The sequence below is a fragment of the Lissotriton helveticus genome, chromosome 1_1 (genome assembly GCF_964261635.1).
Source record: "Lissotriton helveticus chromosome 1_1, aLisHel1.1, whole genome shotgun sequence".
NCBI lineage: Eukaryota > Metazoa > Chordata > Amphibia > Caudata > Salamandridae > Lissotriton > Lissotriton helveticus.
This window is the reverse complement of record NC_136057.1, coordinates 1,098,058,726-1,098,079,468: the sequence shown is the minus strand read 5'-3', so window position 1 is coordinate 1,098,079,468 and position 20,743 is coordinate 1,098,058,726. Positions and strand designations below refer to the sequence as shown.

The 20,743-nt window shown below is 46.5% G+C and overlaps 1 protein-coding gene across 1 annotated transcript in view; it reads left to right on the top strand.

The window, feature by feature from the left end:
• The window catches only part of TRHDE (thyrotropin releasing hormone degrading enzyme), a 2,026,389-nt gene that overhangs the window by 450,427 nt on the left and 1,555,219 nt on the right, over nt 1-20,743 (top strand). The window lies entirely within an intron of this gene.

The following is a 20,743-nucleotide window of genomic DNA, read 5'->3' as shown; positions in this document are numbered from 1 at the left end:
GGTATGCTCAGATGTGAGTCCCTTGCTCACTGCACCATCAGGATTCAAGCAAGCCGGGCCGAAGACGGCTGTAATGCCAGAAACCGGTCCCCGGAAGCTTGTTTCCTTTCCAGTAAAGAATTGGCTTGGTAGTTTGGTCTGCCCTGTTCCCATGATGCACTGGGCCAGGGTCAGACTATTTGCATGTAGCCAGGTTCTGAGCTGGGATGGTGCAGTGAGCTAAAAAACGGTGATGGATCAAGCCCTGATCTTTTGACTGGGTGGGAGTGTTCTGCTTAATTCAGATACTCTGTCCATCACCACCCCCTTTATGAATCGTTTTGGCCACCACAAGTGTGGAAGGGTATGCTCAGATGTGAGTCCCTTGCTCACTGCACCATCAGGATTCAAGCAAGCCGGGCCGAAGACGGCTGTAATGTCAGAAACCGGTTCCCGGAAGCTTGTTTCCTTTCCAGTAAAGAATTGGCTTGGTAGTTTGGTCTGCCCTGTTCCCATGATGCACTGGGCCAGGGTCAGACTAATTTGCATGTAGCCTGGTTCTGAGCTGGGATGGTGCAGTGAGCTAAAAAAACGGTGATGGATCAAGCCCTGATCTTTTGACTGGGTGGGAGTGTTCTGTTTAATTCAGATACTCTGTCCATCACCACCCCCTTTATGAATCGTTTTGGCCACCACAAGTGTGGAAGGGTATGCTCAGATGTGAGTCCCTTGCTCACTGCACCATCAGGATTCAAGCAAGCCGGGCCGAAGACGGCTGTAATGCCAGAAACCGGTCCCCAGAAGCTTGTTTCCTTTCCAGTAAAGAATTGGCTTGGTAGTTTGGTCTGCCCTGTTCCCATGATGCACTGGGCCAGGGTCAGACTAATTTGCATGTAGCCAGGTTCTGAGCTGGGATGGTGCAGTGAGCTAAAAAACGGTGATGGATCAAGCCCGGATCTTTTGACTGGGTGGTAGTGTTCTGCTTAATTCAGATACTCTGTCCATCACCACCCCCTTTATGAATCGTTTTGGCCACCACAAGTGTGGAAGGGTATGCTCAGATGTGAGTCCCTTGCTCACTGCACCATCAGGATTAAAGCAAGCCGGGCCGAAGACGCCTGTAATGCCAGAAACCGGTCCCCGGAAGCTTGTTTCCTTTCCAGTAAAGAATTGGCTTGGTAGTTTGGTCTGCCCTGTTCCCATGATGCACTGGGCCAGGGTCAGACTAATTTGCATGTAGCCAGGTTCTGAGCTGGGATGGTGCATTGAGCTAAAAAACGGTGATGGATCAAGCCCTGATCTTTTGACTGGGTGGGAGTGTTCTGCTTAATTCAGATACTCTGTCCATCACCACCCCCTTTATGAATCGTTTTGGCCACCACAAGTGTGGAAGGGTATGCTCAGATGTGAGTCCCTTGCTCACTGCACCATCAGGATTCAAGCAAGCCGGGCCGAAGATGGCTGTAATGCCAGAAACCGGTCCCCGGAAGCTTGTTTCCTTTCCAGTAAAGAATTGGCTTGGTAGTTTGGTCTGCCCTGTTCCCATGATGCACTGGGCCAGGGTCAGACTAATTTGCATGTAGCCAGGTTCTGAGCTGGGATGGTGCAGTGAGCTAAAAAACGGTGATGGATCAAGCCCTGATCTTTTGACTGGTTGGGAGTGTTCTGCTTAATTCAGATACTCTGTCCATCACCACCCCCTTTATGAATCGTTTTGGCCACCACAAGTGTGGAAGGGTATGCTCAGATGTGAGTCCCTTGCTCACTGCACCATCAGGATTCAAGCAAGCCGGGCCGAAGACGGCTGTAATGCCAGAAACCGGTCCCCGGAAGCTTGTTTCCTTTCCAGTAAAGAATTGGCTTGGTAGTTTGGTCTGCCCTGTTCCCATGATGCACTGGGCCAGGGTCAGACTAATTTGCATGTAGCCAGGTTCTGAGCTGGGATGGTGCAGTGAGCTAAAAAACGGTGATGGATCAAGCCCTGATCTTTTGACTGGGTGGGAGTGTTCTGCTTAATTCAGATACTCTGTCCATCACCACCCCCTTTATGAATCGTTTTGGCCACCACAAGTGTGGAAGGGTATGCTCAGATGTGAGTCCCTTGCTCACTGCACCATCAGGATTCAAGCAAGCCGGGCCGAAGACGGCTGTAATGTCAGAAACCGGTTCCCGGAAGCTTGTTTCCTTTCCAGTAAAGAATTGGCTTGGTAGTTTGGTCTGCCCTGTTCCCATGATGCACTGGGCCAGGGTCAGACTAATTTGCATGTAGCCAGGTTCTGAGCTGGGATGGTGCAGTGAGCTAAAAAAACGGTGATGGATCAAGCCCTGATCTTTTGACTGGGTGGGAGTGTTCTGTTTAATTCAGATACTCTGTCCATCACCACCCCCTTTATGAATCGTTTTGGCCACCACAAGTGTGGAAGGGTATGCTCAGATGTGAGTCCCTTGCTCACTGCACCATCAGGATTCAAGCAAGCCGGGCCGAAGACGGCTGTAATGCCAGAAACCGGTCCCCAGAAGCTTGTTTCCTTTCCAGTAAAGAATTGGCTTGGTAGTTTGGTCTGCCCTGTTCCCATGATGCACTGGGCCAGGGTCAGACTAATTTGCTTGTAGCCAGGTTCTGAGCTGGGATGGTGCAGTGAGCTAAAAAACGGTGATGGATCAAGCCCGGATCTTTTGACTGGGTGGTAGTGTTCTGCTTAATTCAGATACTCTGTCCATCACCACCCCCTTTATGAATCGTTTTGGCCACCACAAGTGTGGAAGGGTATGCTCAGATGTGAGTCCCTTGCTCACTGCACCATCAGGATTAAAGCAAGCCGGGCCGAAGACGGCTGTAATGCCAGAAACCGGTCCCCGGAAGCTTGTTTCCTTTCCAGTAAAGAATTGGCTTGGTAGTTTGGTCTGCCCTGTTCCCATGATGCACTGGGCCAGGGTCAGACTAATTTGCATGTAGCCAGGTTCTGAGCTGGGATGGTGCATTGAGCTAAAAAACGGTGATGGATCAAGCCCTGATCTTTTGACTGGGTGGGAGTGTTCTGCTTAATTCAGATACTCTGTCCATCACCACCCCCTTTATGAATCGTTTTGGCCACCACAAGTGTGGAAGGGTATGCTCAGATGTGAGTCCCTTGCTCACTGAACCATCAGGATTCAAGCAAGCCGGGCCGAAGACGGCTGTAATGCCAGAAACCGGTCCCCGGAAGCTTGTTTCCTTTCCAGTAAAGAATTGGCTTGGTAGTTTGGTCTGCCCTGTTCCCATGATGCACTGGGCCAGGGTCAGACTAATTTGCATGTAGCCAGGTTCTGAGCTGGGATGGTGCAGTGAGCTAAAAAACGGTGATGGATCAAGCCCTGATCTTTTGACTGGGTGGGAGTGTTCTGCTTAATTCAGATACTCTGTCCATCACCACCCCCTTTATGAATTGTTTTGGCCACCACAAGTGTGGAAGGGTATGCTCAGATGTGAGTCCCTTGCGCACTGCACCATCAGGATTCAAGCAAGCCGGGCCGAAGACGGCTGTAATGCCAGAAACCGGTCCCCGGAAGCTTGTTTCCTTTCCAGTAAAGAATTGGCTTGGTAGTTTGGTCTGCCCTGTTCCCATGATGCACTGGGCCAGGGTCAGACTAATTTGCATGTAGCCAGGTTCTGAGCTGGGATGGTGCAGTGAGCTAAAAAACGGTGATGGATCAAGCCCTGATCTTTTGACTGGGTGGGAGTGTTCTGCTTAATTCAGATACTCTGTCCATCACCACCCCCTTTATGAATCGTTTTGGCCACCACAAGTGTGGAAGGGTATGCTCAGATGTGAGTCCCTTGCTCACTGCACCATCAGGATTCAAGCAAGCCGGGCCGAAGACGGCTGTAATGCCAGAAACTGGTCCCCGGAAGCTTGTTTCCTTTCCAGTAAAGAATTGGCTTGGTAGTTTGGTCTGCCCTGTTCCCATGATGCACTGGGCCAGGGGCAGACTAATTTGCACGTAGCCAGGTTCTGAGCTGGGATGGTACAGTGAGCTAAAAAACGGTGATGGATCAAGCCCTGATCTTTTGACTGGGTGGGAGTGTTCTGCTTAATTCAGATACTCTGTCCATCACCACCCCCTTTATGAATCGTTTTGGCCACCACAAGTGTGGAAGGGTATGCTCAGATGTGAGTCCCTTGCTCACTGCACCATCAGGATTCAAGCAAGCCGGGCCGAAGACGGCTGTAATGCCAGAAACCGGTCCCCGGAAGCTTGTTTCCTTTCCAGTAAAGAATTGGCTTGGTAGTTTGGTCTGCCCTGTTCCCATGATGCATTGGGCCAGGGTCAGACTAATTTGCATGTAGCCAAGTTCTGAGCTGGGATGGTGCAGTGAGCTAAAAAACGGTGATGGATCAAGCCCTGATCTTTTGACTGGGTGGGAGTGTTCTGCTTAATTCAGATACTCTGTCCATCACCACCCCCTTTATGAATCGTTTTGGCCACCACAAGTGTGGAAGGGTATGCTCAGATGTGAGTCCCTTGCTCACTGCACCATCAGGATTCAAGCAAGCCGGGCCGAAGACGGCTGTAATGCCAGAAACCGGTCCCCGGAAGCTTGTTTCCTTTCCAGTAAAGAATTGGCATGGTAGTTTGGTCTGCCCTGTTCCCATGATGCACTGGGCCAGGGTCAGACTAATTTGCATGTAGCCAGGTTCTGAGCTGGGATGGTGCAGTGAGTTAAAAAACGGTGATGGATCAAGCCCTGATCTTTTGACTGGGTGGGAGTGTTCTGCTTAATTCAGATACTCTGTCCATCACCACCCCCTTTATGAATCGTTTTGGCCACCACAAGTGTGGAAGGGTATGCTCAGATGTGAGTCCCTTGCTCACTGCACCATCAGGATTCAAGCAAGCCGGGCCGAAGACGGCTGTAATGCCAGAAACCGGTCCCCAGAAGCTTGTTTCCTTTCCAGTTAAGAATTGGCTTGGTAGTTTGGTCTGCCCTGTTCCCATGATGCACTGGGCCAGGGTCAGACTAATTTGCATGTAGCCAGGTTCTGAGCTGGGATGGTGCAGTGAGCTAAAAAACGGTGATGGATCAAGCCCTGATCTTTTGACTGGGTGGTAGTGTTCTGCTTAATTCAGATACTCTGTCCATCACCACCCCCTTTATGAATCGTTTTGGCCACCACAAGTGTGGAAGGGTATGCTCAGATGTGAGTCCCTTGCTCACTGCACCATCAGGATTAAAGCAAGCCGGGCCGAAGACGGCTGTAATGCCAGAAACCGGTCCCCGGAAGCTTGTTTCCTTTCCAGTAAAGAATTGGCTTGGTAGTTTGGTCTGCCCTGTTCCCATGATGCACTGGGCCAGGGTCAGACTAATTTGCATGTAGCCAGGTTCTGAGCTGGGATGGTGCATTGAGCTAAAAAACGGTGATGGATCAAGCCCTGATCTTTTGACTGGGTGGGAGTGTTCTGCTTAATTCAGATACTCTGTCCATCACCACCCCCTTTATGAATCGTTTTGGCCACCACAAGTGTGGAAGGGTATGCTCAGATGTGAGTCCCTTGCTCACTGCACCATCAGGATTCAAGCAAGCCGGGCCGAAGATGGCTGTAATGCCAGAAACCGGTCCCCGGAAGCTTGTTTCCTTTCCAGTAAAGAATTGGCTTGGTAGTTTGGTCTGCCCTGTTCCCATGATGCACTGGGCCAGGGTCAGACTAATTTGCATGTAGCCAGGTTCTGAGCTGGGATGGTGCAGTGAGCTAAAAAACGGTGATGGATCAAGCCCTGATCTTTTGACTGGTTGGGAGTGTTCTGCTTAATTCAGATACTCTGTCCATCACCACCCCCTTTATGAATCGTTTTGGCCACCACAAGTGTGGAAGGGTATGCTCAGATGTGAGTCCCTTGCTCACTGCACCACCAGGATTCAAGCAAGCCGGGCCGAAGACGGCTGTAATGCCAGAAACCGGTCCCCGGAAGCTTGTTTCCTTTCCAGTAAAGAATTGACTTGGTAGTTTGGTCTGCCCTGTTCCCATGATGCACTGGGCCAGGGTCAGACTAATTTGCATGTAGCCAGGTTCTGAGCTGGGATGGTGCATTGAGCTAAAAAACGGTGATGGATCAAGCCCTGATCTTTTGACTGGGTGGGAGTGTTCTGCTTAATTCAGATACTCTGTCCATCACCACCCCCTTTATGAATCGTTTTGGCCACCACAAGTGTGGAAGGGTATGCTCAGATGTGAGTCCCTTGCTCACTGCACCATCAGGATTCAAGCAAGCCGGGCCGAAGACGGCTGTAATGCCAGAAACCGGTCCCCGGAAGCTTGTTTCCTTTCCAGTAAAGAATTGGCTTGGTAGTTTGGTCTGCCCTGTTCCCATGATGCACTGGGCCAGGGTCAGACTAATTTGCATGTAGCCAGGTTCTGAGCTGGGATGGTGCAGTGAGCTAAAAAACAGTGATGGATCAAGCCCTGATCTTTTGACTGGGTGGGAGTGTTCTGCTTAATTCAGATACTCTGTCCATCACCACCGCCTTTATGAATCGTTTTGGCCACCACAAGTGTGGAAGGGTATGCTCAGATGTGAGTCGCTTGCTCACTGCACCATCAGGATTCAAGCAAGCCGGGCCGAAGACGGCTGTAATGCCAGAAACCGGTCCCCGGAAGCTTGTTTCCTTTCCAGTAAAGAATTGGCTTGGTAGTTTGGTCTGCCCTGTTCCCATGATGCACTGGGCCAGGGTCAGACTAATTTGCATGTAGCCAGGTTCTGAGCTGGGATGGTGCAGTGAGCTAAAAAACGGTGATGGATCAAGCCCTGATCTTTTGACTGGTTGGGAGTGTTCTGCTTAATTCAGATACTCTGTCCATCACCACCCCCTTTATGAATCGTTTTGGCCACCACAAGTGTGGAAGGGTATGCTCAGATGTGAGTCCCTTGCTCACTGCACCATCAGGATTCAAGCAAGCCGGGCCGAAGACGGCTGTAATGCCAGAAACCGGTCCCCGGAAGCTTGTTTCCTTTCCAGTAAAGAATTGGCTTGGTAGTTTGGTCTGCCCTGTTCCCATGATGCACTGGGCCAGGGTCAGACTAATTTGCATGTAGCCAGGTTCTGAGCTGGGATGGTGCAGTGAGCTAAAAAACAGTGATGGATCAAGCCCTGATCTTTTGACTGGGTGGGAGTGTTCTGCTTAATTCAGATACTCTGTCCATCACCACCGCCTTTATGAATCGTTTTGGCCACCACAAGTGTGGAAGGGTATGCTCAGATGTGAGTCGCTTGCTCACTGCACCATCAGGATTCAAGCAAGCCGGGCCGAAGACGGCTGTAATGCCAGAAACCGGTCCCCGGAAGCTTGTTTCCTTTCCAGTAAAGAATTGGCTTGGTAGTTTGGTCTGCCCTGTTCCCATGATGCACTGGGCCAGGGTCAGACTAATTTGCATGTAGCCAGGTTCTGAGCTGGGATGGTGCAGTGAGCTAAAAAACGGTGATGGATCAAGCCCTGATCTTTTGACTGGGTGGGAGTGTTCTGCTTAATTCAGATACTCTGTCCATCACCACCCCCTTTATGAATCGTTTAGGCCACCACAAGTGTGGAAGGGTATGCTCAGATGTGAGTCCCTTGCTCACTGCACCATCAGGATTCAAGCAAGCCGGGCCGAAGACGGCTGTAATGCCAGAAACCGGTCCCCGGAAGCTTGTTTCCTTTCCAGTAAAGAATTGGCATGGTAGTTTGGTCTGCCCTGTTCCCATGATGCACTGGGCCAGGGTCAGACTAATTTGCATGTAGCCAGGTTCTGAGCTGGGATGGTGCAGTGAGCTAAAAAACGGTGATGGATCAAGCCCTGATCTTTTGACTGGGTGGGAGTGTTCTGCTTAATTCAGATACTCTGTCCATCACCACCCCCTTTATGAATCGTTTTGGCCACCACAAGTGTGGAAGGGTATGCTCAGATGTGAGTCCCTTGCTCACTGCACCATCAGGATTCAAGCAAGCCGGGCCGAAGACGGCTGTAATGCCAGAAACCGGTCCCCGGAAGCTTGTTTCCTTTCCAGTAAAGAATTGGCTTGGTAGTTTGGTCTGCCCTGTTCCCATGATGCACTGGGCTAGGGTCAGACTAATTTGCATGTAGCCAGGTTCTGAGCTGGGATGGTGCAGTGAGCTAAAAAACGGTGATGGATCAAGCCCTGATCTTTTGACTGGGTGGGAGTGTTCTGCTTAATTCAGATACTCTGTCCATCACCACCCCCTTTATGAATCGTTTTGGCCACCACAAGTGTGGAAGGGTATGCTCAGATGTGAGTCCCTTGCTCACTGAACCATCAGGATTCAAGCAAGCCGGGCCGAAGACGGCTGTAATGCCAGAAACCGGTCCCCGGAAGCTTGTTTCCTTTCCAGTAAAGAATTGGCTTGGTAGTTTGGTCTGCCCTGTTCCCATGATGCACTGGGCCAGGGTCAGACTAATTTGCATGTAGCCAAGTTCTGAGCTGGGATGGTGCAGTGAGCTAAAAAACGGTGATGGATCAAGCCCTGATCTTTTGACTGGGTGGGAGTGTTCTGCTTAATTCAGATACTCTGTCCATCACCACCCCCTTTATGAATCGTTTTGGCCACCACAAGTGTGGAAGGGTATGCTCAGATGTGAGTCCCTTGCTCACTGCACCATCAGGATTCAAGCAAGCCGGGCCGAAGACGGCTGTAATGCCAGAAACCGTTCCCCGGAAGCTTGTTTCCTTTCCAGTAAAGAATTGGCTTGGTAGTTTGGTCTGCCCTGTTCCCATGATGCACTGGGCTAGGGTCAGACTAATTTGCATGTAGCCAGGTTCTGAGCTGGGATGGTGCAGTGAGCTAAAAAACGGTGATGGATCAAGCCCTGATCTTTTGACTGGGTGGGAGTGTTCTGCTTAATTCAGATACTCTGTCCATCACCACCCCCTTTATGAATCGTACATGACCAACTTAGCCAAATGGATGAAGGCTAACTGCCTCAAACTCAAATCCGACAAAGACAGAAGTACTGACTTTTTTAATAAGAACACATCCATTTGGTTCCACAGCTGGTGGCCAGCAGAACTCAGACCAAAATCCACACCAACAGAACACGCACGCAACCTAGGCATCACCCTCAACAGCAAACTGTCCATGAAAAGACAAGACAACTCAGTCGCCTCCTCCTGCTTCCACAACTTTTGCATGCTCTGCAGAATCTTCAAATAAACCCCAGTTAACACCATAAAGACAATCAGCCTCCACCTCGATTCCCACAACACCCTCTTCGCCGTCATCTCAACCCAGCTCCTCAAAAGACTCCAGACTTTACAGAGTGCCACAGCCACACTCCTCATACACCTCTCCAAACAGACTCACATCACCGCCCCACCTCAGAAACCTTCACTGGCTCCCCATCCAGAAGAGATGCCAGTTTAAGATCCTCACCAACAAATCTCTACAAGATCAAGGACTGTCTACATCAACTATCGACTGAACTTCCACCTACCCTCAAGACATCTGTGCTCCTCTTCATTTGCCCTAGGGCATACCCTTACATCTGTGTCGCAGCCGCAGTGGGGTCCCCTCCAGGTCTGAACATCACCCTACCTGGCGGACTTCAAAAAAATGCTCAAGACTTGACTTGTCGACCGAGACACGGCACCCTCAGTACCCAAATACCTCTACGGTTGACAGTGCTGCACTAAACAAACAATGTTTGATTCAACATTGTGAATATGTAGCAGCTAGAAAACTAACTAAATATGATAGGAACATGTAGCTTAGGAAAGGAAAAACATTATTTTTTAAGTCAGCATTCTACAAGGATGGCACGTTTAACAAGTTAAGCGTGACTCTTTTATTACATCATATTGCATAGTTCAGCTTTTCCCAAAAACATTTATTTATTATAGAAGAAAATTAACTGAAAGGTAGAAAATGGAACCGACCTAGTCTGCCTAGTAGTGTAATTCCAACAGGAATGAGTGCTTACTGTGAAAATCATGTTACTCGTTAATTTTAAGGAATGGTACATTTTCCTACGTCTCATTCTATTAAGCATTTTTGTGTTTGACAACCTTGTGAATCTTTTTAGACAGTAGATTTGCTTCTTGGGTAAACACATGTATATGATATTAGTGTAGTTTGATTTTCACCTCAATGATTGGCCTCGTTATTGTGACTTATTGTCCACCGATCCGTACATGGTGGTTTACTTGTAAATTGTAATATGAATATTGCTAAGTAACTTGTGTACTTGCACATCCATGCCCTGTTTGGAGCACAATTGTAGTTTTTATGCCCTTATTGCGTGCAGCCTTTTAATTCAGAGGGATTGGTAATGAGGATTATTGCGGACCACTCGTAATGAGTACCAAATAGTTTTCATCTTGTTCTGTGGCAATGGGAATGCTGTAGAACCCTAAAGAACAATGACATTTGTGATGTCACTATTTTAGTCTACTACCTGTTTTTATAGTATGACAATTGTTTAAGCTATGTCGTTAGTATCATGTAGAATTTCATGACTGTGAGGCAACGGTTGCGTGTGTCTGAGATATTGAGTGAAATGTTATTTTATTTTTAGGTAGAATGTACAAAGGGCACATGTAAATGATGTAAATCTTCGGCATGAGGGAAGAACCGTCAAATATTCGACATTCTGCTTCCAGAATGGGACGGTTGAGGTTATTTTGAGCTAAAGGTTCCTGTTGGATGTCATATTTATGCTGCCTTCGAGTGTCTATTTGATTGTTCAAAGGAAACGTGTTGAGAACAATATTGAAGGTGTTGACAAGTCCTGCGGAACAAGCATGATTGTGGATGGCTGCGTGTGACAATACTTATTCGATATTCTAAAAGAAAATATTTGTATATATCTGAAGAATTTTGTAGAGTATAGTGGGAGACGATCTGGCAAATCATTATGAGATGGTTATTATATACTGGTCTAAAAAGATATACATTGATGTTTGCTGAATTTAATCAGAATTGTTAAGTTGCTTTTGATCATTATGCTTCTTTCTTGTCTGCTTAGACCATCTGGCAGATGCTACAAAATGTATCTTTTGTTCATGCAGCATTTCCTGATTTAAAAGTACCCAAAAGGTAGATTCACTTTTTTTGTGAATCCCCCCTGTCAGGTTGATTTACTATATTAGTGCTGGTCATTCAAATATATAGCAGTGTGTCTGAAAGAATAGAAGGCAGTGCAACCAGATAGTTTATTTGAGTTTGTATTAATCTTTAAATTTGTGTGATGATTAACCAAGCATGATACTTATCGTCGGCCATTCTAGGTTTGGTCTCCCTACCAGGACTGGAATGGCCATAGCGGGTACCGGGCATTCCCCCGCTGGGCCGTCGGGGTTGGGGACCGGTTTTGTGCCCCTGGGGACCGTTTTTGTTACAGGGCCGTTTTTGCAGCACAGCTGCAATATCGGACCCTGTAACAAAACCGTCCGAAACAGGCCCTGGCAAAGAGCTCAGCCGCACACCCCCAACCCCGCGGGGGCCAGCCAAACACTTTGCCAGGGCCGGTTTTCGTTCCCAGTCCGGCCCTGCTCCCTACTAGCCTTGATCGTAGAGTATCTGCTGTTGTTTTCCTGACTTACTGTTGTGGAAAGGCACACTGGCCAGCGCAAGTTCTGTTTTCTCATTTGTCTGAAGAACCACTCTGCTGGAGCTCTCTCTTTTATGATGGGATTTCGTGTAGACGTGGACATCTCTAAATGTCTTTCCTGTTTTTCGTTATTCATCTAATAGTTCCTCTTGGCCTAGCATTCTCATTGTTAGTGTCTTATAATTAAGGCTCCCTGTTTTTCAATTTTTATGTATTTTTACAGATAAATACAGACAGAAAACAATGTGTTTTCTGTCTGCATTTATTTTTTATGGTGGATAAATATAGAAAATGGTGCTTCTTTAAGTGATCTTCCGGGCAGTCCTTTATGAATTATAGCCCAACAGCTGAACAGCTGGACAGTATGGGAAATTAAAAACAGGATGAAATTTTTTTAAAAATGGCATATGTTAACATACATTTGTGGTATAATGTTAATATTTACCAGTGGATGTATTTTTATGTAATATTTGGCAGCTTAAATAGCTAAAAACACGACAGACATCAAAGTATAAGTGTGTGTCGATCGGTTAAATAAATATGGAAATGTTCAGCTTTACAACTTCATTTTTATGCAAAACACTAAATAAATATGGATAAATACAGATAAAATGGCCCAAAAATAAATATGGATAAGTATAGACGGTAATGTTGAAAAAATAAATACCATAAAACCGGGAGCCCTACTTATAATCTCTTTAAACTGTTTATTACTAAAGTGTTCTCTTCTAATTTATTTTAATATGCACATTTTCAACTTGAATGCAAAATACCTGCTATTAGTGCATAGAAGGCGTGGTCTCTTCATGTGTAGCTGTAGTTGATAAAGTGCAGAAGGGGAAAAGTTCTCTATGACTTTATTCATAAACGTTCCCACTTACTAGCCATATATTACAATAAATTATACTGTGACAAGAGCTGTGTCACTTCAGACAAAGGATGCAAATAGGGGAGAGTATCCATACCCTCATCCTTCTGAAGCAATGCTCCCTGAGCTGCTAAAGTGAAAAGGCAGGAAGTGGTTGCATTCTTGTTATGAAATTAATATGTAGAGGTTGGTCTCTTCTGGACTATCGATCTTGCTGCAAAATGTCGAGGTGATCCGACATTTAGTGAAGTTTACACTAGGCACTGTCACTCAATGATAGACACATTAAAAAAAAATACAAGGTTATTTTTCTTCGCATGGCAGTGAAAACTTCAGTTTTCTCCTGTCTGATAGAACTCTTATTGAAGGTTTGATGAGATTAACTGCAGTGTCATATTTCCTATGCTCCCAGCACTAGAACAAGATAATCCCTCTTCTTGGCCTGCATGCTGAATCAGAGTGATGTAATCAGCAATGGAATGGGAGTTAAAACCAATATTATAATGTGTGATGTCATGTGCAATGTTCTTCCTGAAGCAAACATGCCATTGGGTAGACAAGGCTGTATGGCTACTTTAACTGTAACAGACCTTCCAACTCACATGGTGTCACATGATATTGGCTTCCTTTCAGGGGGTCACCCAGTGATAGGGCTGATATCACACAGTACACTAAAGAACACAAAAAAGTGATGGAAGACATGCTTGAATTAATCTCAGCCATTCGTAGTTACTCTGGGCCACATCCCAGTCCATCCCCTCACTAGAGCAAAACTGGTCCTTGGTTGCTTGTGTTTGGGTTCATGGGGGACCTGGCCTGGCAATTCGGGCTGGAGTGTTCCCACTGGATCAGAGTCAAGACTGATTTTCATATGACTAGGCTCAAACTAAGGTGTCATGGTATGCAACATAATAATGTGTTGGCAGTAATAATCAGTGGCTGAGAATAATTCAAGCATTCCATCAATCCCTTGTTTGTATACTTTAGGACCTGGCTTGGCAGTTCGGGTTGGACTGTTCCCATGAGGCGCAGGGTCAAGACTGATTTGCAAATGGCCAGGTCTAAACTGGGGTGGCATGGTGAGCAAAAGAATAATGGATTTAACCCAGATCACTTGACTGGGTGTGAATGTTTTGATTTGTTCTGCACTCCGTCCATCAATTGTGAGTCTTTTGCTTTCTCGACCTAAGTGCACCAGGTATGCCCAGACGTGGGTCCTGGGCTCACTGTGCCACTGGACTCAAGGTATCATGGCTGAAGAGGGGTGAAACCCTGAAACCGGTCCTAGGATGCTTGTTTCCGGTCAAGGGAGGTCCTGGCTTGGCAGTTCGGGCTGGACTGTTCTCATGGGGCACTGATTTGCATATGGCCAGGTCTAAACTGGGGTGGCATGGTGAGCAAAAGAATGATGGATTTTACCCAGATCACTTGACTGGGGGTGAATGTTTTGATTTGTCTGCATTCCGTCCATCAATTGTGTGTCTTTTGCTTAGGATATTACACATCATGTATTTAACTGGCAACCCCTGCAGAGAGAAGTGTTAAACATGTAAGAGTTAGGGTGGTCTTTCCCAAACAATTTTGTCTTACTCTTCAATTTTTGCTGATTTTTATTTTTGTTGGCCTTGGGACTCTGTGGACTTTACCACTGCTAACTAGTGCTAAATTGAGTGTGCGCTCTCCTTTAAACATGGTTAAACTGGCTCCCACCCAATTGGTGCATTTAGCTGAATTGTAAGTCCCTAGTGAAGTGGTGCTACATGCACCCAGGGCCTGTAAATTAAATGCTACCAGAGGGCCTGCAACACTAATTGTGCCATCCACTTAAGTAACCCTTAAAAACATGTCTAAGCCCAGCCATTTCAACCCATGTATGCAGTTTTAAATTTCCATTTGGACGTGTCAAAAGAAACCTTTTGCCAGGCCTAAATCTTCCTTTTTAATACACGTCACCCATAGGATAGGCCCTACACAGCCTAGCGTGCAGTGTATTTAAAAAGTTGGATGTATACGTTTAACTTGTACATGTCATGCCTACTTATCCCATAGGATAACATCGGGTTTCCTTATTACAATTAGTAAGTGGTAACTGGCAGCAGGTAGGAATTCAAGTTTGGTGTCTAAAGAACTGTAATTTAACCCCCTCCTTAATGGTAAGGTTGGATTTTAAGTCATAATTCTGCAAATGTCACTTTTAGAAAGTTGAAACAACAAGGGGGTTTAGGCCCAATGGAACAGGATCAGGTAGGGCCATACAAATTATTAGCAAAGGGGGAAGACCTGACCCCTTCTCAACTTTAAAAGCTGTCCATTTGAAGCAAATATCAAACGAACTCCTTTCGGTTTGATCTGGTAATTTATTTAACTTTTTAAATGTTTTGATATTTCCACTATTTTTAAGAGAAATTCATTAAGTGTGTGAAACATCAACCCTTATTCATTCCAGAAACAATATACACTCATAAACATTAAATCAGAACAATAAAAAACATTGTATCTCACAATTTACAAAAGAAAAACACTGGAAATGTGACATCACTACATCAAACAAATAACAAACATGTTCTTCCACCATTTTACATTTACAAACAAGGCAAACCCTCAATTAATAAATTCATCCCAAAAAATATTTCATCAGAGCTATGTGGAATGCTGAAACAAAGGGAACAATCTATGCAAGCACAGGGGACATTTTTTATTTCATTTCCCTCAAGCAGAGCATAGGAGAAATCCAAAGTTCCTCAATGTTATTATCTGCCGACGCATTTCAAGTCCCAAGCAAACAGTCTACGGGTTTTCATCAGGTCTTCTTAGTTGTGATAATTGGTGTGATCTGATGGAAAACGCTTTCACCATCAGTGGGGTTCTCGAGGGGGCATGGAGGGAGTTTGTATCAAGTCCTGTACGGGTGCAGTAAGTTAGTCTTGTCGGTGAGATTCACTGTTTGTTATACGAATCACGGCTTCATATTTAGCTGAGCCGGTACTTTCTTTAAATCACAGTATCGCTCGATCGCACGTTCGCGCTCTGAAGTTTTTGATGGTTTTGCAGTATTCAGCCTGTTCTTTCATCCATTGATTGTTCTGATTTAATGTTTGTGATTGTATAATATTTCTGGAATGAAGAAGTGTTGACTTTTCACACACTTAATGAATTTCTCTTAAAAATAGTGAAATTATCAAAAAATTTAAAAGGGTCAATAAATAACCAGATCAAACCGAAAGGAGTTTGTTTGATCTTTACTTCAAATAGACAGCTTTTAAAGTTGAGAAGGAGTCAGGTCTTCCCCTTTGCTAATAACTTTTAGAATGTTGGCATTTTCTTGTCCCAGCCATTTGGTGCCCGCAGCCTGTTTCCTGGGTCACATGACTAGGTGTAGCTTAGAGTTGGTCTTTGTGTATTGCTCCCAGACAGTGAGACAAAGCATTATAGGTTTGGTCATCTCTGACTTGAAGAGGGAGAGAAGCTGTCACCTATCACACTTGCACATCACAAATCCTCTGCCTGAGCACACTCACAAAGATTTAGACACAAGTCTATTGTGACCCTAGACAAGCAGGTACCAGGGCAGGGAGGCAGGAAATTCTAAACACCTCTGGGTGAGAAGGACTGGACCTGCATCTGTTGAACCCAGGTTCACCAGAGTTGACTGGCCTCATGACTTGAGCCTCAGGGACTGAAGGCTCCAGCAACTGCGACCCCAGCACCTAGTCTCTGCCATCTGTGAGTCTATTCTGCCAAGTGGTGCCATCCTGACCCCCTAAAAGTGGCCTTACTGTGCTCGGCCAGCTTCTGTGGATCTAGTGGAACTGATGCATCTCCTCTGTTGCGTTGCACAACCCTGAGCAGAAACGCCAGCACTGCTTGGATCTCCACAGTTGTAAAGACCTTCATTGCATCACAGCCCGCCGCCTCAGTGGAACCACCTATGTGCGAAGCAGGCCCTTGTATCTCCCATCGACGGTGTTCTCATTGACAATGCAGAACTCCACATTGCAGCTACTTGGAACCGATGCATCTCTACAACTACTTGACACATCCTTGACAACGGGCACAGCGGAAGCCCTCATTGATGGAATCATCAACGATGAGTAGAGACCTTGCAATGCCGCCTCACCGCATCCCAAAACCGATGCATCATGTGTTGCAGGATTTAAAGTACTTTATTCAGCGGGGCTAACTGGGTCCATGCATCCATCCTGTGCTCCATAATTGGTCGGCCTGAACTTATGACTTTGTCCCGGTCTGACGTGACCAGATGTCCGCAGTTACTGCACTGTGCTTTTTGGCACTATTTAGCCTACAATCTTTAACATTGCATATCTCTGTTTCTACTGATTGAATTTTTGTTGTTTTGATCTTCTTTTATGTATTAAAAATAACTCTATTTTTCGAACTTGATGTGGGATTTGAGTTTGAGTTTTTCACTTTTTTATGGTTTGAAGTGTTGCACAAATAATTTATTTACACATTGCCTCTAAGCTAAACCTGACTGCTCTGTGCCAAGCTACCAAATTGCTGAGCACAGGTTAATTTAAGGTTGGCGCATGCCTCACCTTGACAAGGATTGTGGTTGCTACTTGACCAGGGTTCACATCCCAATCAACCAACAACCCCAATTTCCTACAGTATAGGAGAGGTAGGTCTCAGAGTAGTGAAAAACAAATGTAGGAGTTTTTCACTACCAGGACATGTAAAACTTAAAATTACATGTCCAACATTTTAATTACAATGCATCCTGTGGGATACTCAGGGCCTACCATATTGGTGAATTAAATTTAAGAAAAGGGAAGTTTAAACCTTGGCAAGGGGTCAATGCTACCAAGTCGATTTGGCAGTTTAAAAGTGTATTCAGGCTGCAACTGCAGTCCTGGGACACGTTTTTAGGGGCTACTTAAGAGGGGCGCATAATAAGTGCAGCAGACCCACTAGTAGCATTTAATTTACAGGTCCTGGGTATGTGTTACATACTAGCAGGGCCAGACTGGCCATACCGGGCAAAGGATGTTCTCCCGGTTGGCTGGTTCTTCTGGCCGTTTTTCAACTTCTGGGGCTGCCATCACTGATGTTTTCGGTAGGAGAGTCAATCCAGGCTGTGCAGTTAAAAACAATCCCCAGCAAAGCCAAACCCGGCTGCCTGAGACTGACAGCACTCACAGACTTTGTAGCCAGTCAGCATAGTGCCCAGGGAATTAGAAATCTGATGGCAGGGATTCATGTCCAGCACTGCATCCTTCCTTCAATACACAGCCTGGGACTATCCCCTTCACTAAAAAGTCATCCTACAGAAAACAAACATTTGGAGAACTGACAAGTCACATATGCAGGCAAATTGACAGTCTTTTATGTTGTCCAACATACAGAGCAAGAGAAGGCATACTGACACATTCCATTTATGCACAAACAAATCCCCTCCTCTCACAGTAGGACTGCTTGCTGCCCTCCTTCCACATGTAGAAAAAATACATCAAAGCCGTCTGTACTGTCTGACGGCTTTCGTGCTCCCAGCCCTTTCCCACCATAAGGGAGAGCCAGGAGCCCGAGGACTCAGATGCCCTACGCAACAAAAACTATATAACATTTTTTACAATTGTCTTCCACTGAAATTGGGATGAAAAGATTTACAATTGAAAATACAGCGCAAGAGTGCCAGAAACAGGCTGCAACACCCAACAAATTGAGGGCCTTATTTGGGGCTCATATAATTTATTATTTTGCAGAAAAGTTAACAAAGCAATTGAAAAAAAATAAACCATATAACATAATCATTTTAAATCACAGTTCATTTGAGTAAACCTCATTTCAAATGTTTTGAGGTTATTTAAAAACTGAAGATCTGAATTTAGTTTAGATTGTTCTAAGAGGAAACACAAGGTGGGCGTGGCCAAGATTGCAACCACACACGTTGCATAGGGGAAAACTCTGTGACCCCTGTAGGAGCGTCCTATGCCATCACTTCTGTGCCCCAGGTGCCTGGAGGATCACTTGCTTCATCTGACATGCACTGGTGCTCCTCAAGTGCCTCCACTTTGGGGCTTTGAGACCTTGAGGAATGGCCTGTGGCATTGAGGCGCGGGCCTAGTTGCCGAAGACTGTTCCAGCTGTGGTGCACCACACCGGGATGACAGCACTTCTCCAGAGGGCCTTCACTGAGGATAGACACATCCACTAAACCTATGCAATCAGAGAGCCTCTCTACCTTGAAGCAAAGCAGCCACTATTATGCCACATGCGCTGACCGCTCAGACACAAATGAAGCTGAGAGGCACCGACAGTGCCATATGGATCACTGCCCCAGCTCCTGCCTCGCACTGCCCAGCACATGCACTAACCTGAGGCCTGTGCATGATATTCCCTCCAAGAAACCCTGCACAAGTGAGTGATCTACGGGGGGCATACTCTCCGGCTCAGAACTCTCCCTCCTTCACTCCCATTAAAGTCTGTGACATTTGCCAGCAGGTGGCCCCCTCCATGTGCTCTCCCCTCTCCTGCACTATGTTGATGTCTAACACAGCTGACTTGTCTTGTGAACACCTTAGGCTGCCACAAAAGTAGGGGGGCTCACCCTATTTCCAGCATCTCAACAGAGGCGAGGTGAGGTCCCTTCCCCACTTCACACCTGAGGGCCAAACTACAGAATTCTATTAGCTAGGCCATAAACGAGTAAGACACCAAGCGCTGTTGCTGCGCCGCTGCTCCCTATCGTCTCCACGGAACCTGCACACCAGGCCCTTAAGAATGCTGCAGAGGGGCCATGGGTAGGGAGTTCCCACTGCACCAAGCCCAGTGGCAAAAAGGTGCTAGAGCACCTTCTCTTCTCCCCTCATAAATCCTGGGACCTGAGTGCTGTGCCACATATTTGATTGCGCAGAAGTCTCTGCACAAGGGTGCCTAAGAAACAGTGACCTCCTGCTGCTGCCCCATAGCCTTGCTCAATGGCACAGCAAACTGTCACCATGGCCCGCCCCAAGCGAGACAGAATGACTGTGGCAGCACCTGGTACTCCAGGGGGGGCAGCCTGACTGAGTTGTTGGGGAAAACACTGGCGGAGCGCTCGCACAGATTTGATGAAATATTCACTGCTGTGTTGTACATCAAAACCACCCTTGAACCCCAGATCGCCACCCTGCATATTGACATGGGCCTCATGAGGGTGGAGCACAAGAAGCTTTAAGAACATATGGAGTCCACAGAATCTGCCCTGGCATTCCTTGGCCAATTAGTCTCTGATGCTGCTGCACACATCAAAGCTCTGCAAGAATAGGTAGCATTTCTCAGAAGATGCTCAGATGATCAAGAGGGCAGAGCTCGTCTCAACAATCTATGGATTGGGGCCTACCGAAACATGTAGAGGGTCCCAGTATGGAACTCCACCTTAAGGAATGATTCTCGCCAACAATTTTGCAGGGCAAACACTCCACTTTCTTCTTTGTTAAGCATGCTTACAGTGTATTGGGCAGACTGTTTCTCTAGCTGAATAAGTGGACTACTACCAGGGGCCGTTCTGTACCTGGTAGTAGTCCACTTATTCAGCTAGAGAAACAGAGAACACATCTTGCGGTCACTAATGCCAGAGCCCCATCAAAGGTAAACTACTCATAAGTTAATATCTTCCCAGATTACACTCTGAAGGTGCAATGGCAAATGTCCTCCTTTCTGGCCTTGAAACAATATCTCTGTGAGCATAATATCAAATACACCCTTCAATTCCCTGCAATGCACAAGATTATGCAGGCTGACAGTGCCACCTTTTGCACAAGCCTGAAGGATGCATGGTCCTGGCTGGGACGCAGGGGAATCACAGTTCCACCAATTGTGTCATTGGACTCTCAGATGGAGTGGAAGGTACACCGACACCGCAGACCTCACAACAAATGCTACCCGGTTGGCCCAACAAAGTGAAAGGCTGCTAGGGAAAGGGTGCATGTGGATGCAGAGGTGAGGCCCAGTAGTGACTCCTCAAATGGCTTAGAAAGTTATTTAGTGATGCGCATGCACGGGGGTTAGCCTGTCTTTCTGTGTGTCTCTCTGTGCACCATGGGGGGGCAGCGAGTGGCAAAAAAGACATACCACTGGTGTAGTGGTCGACGGTTGCGTGTCTCATACTTAAAGATATTGCTCCTGACAAATTCAAAGTGCTATCAAAGAGGCTAAATCAGTGTACTTCTCCCAGAGGATTAGATCTACTATTAACGCTCCTAAAAAACTCTTTTATACGCCCTCCTTTCACCTCCTAAGCATCAGGCAGTAGAAAATTCTCACGTTGTATGCCATAAAGTGGCATATTTCTTCAGAGATAAGATCAGGAAGATCTT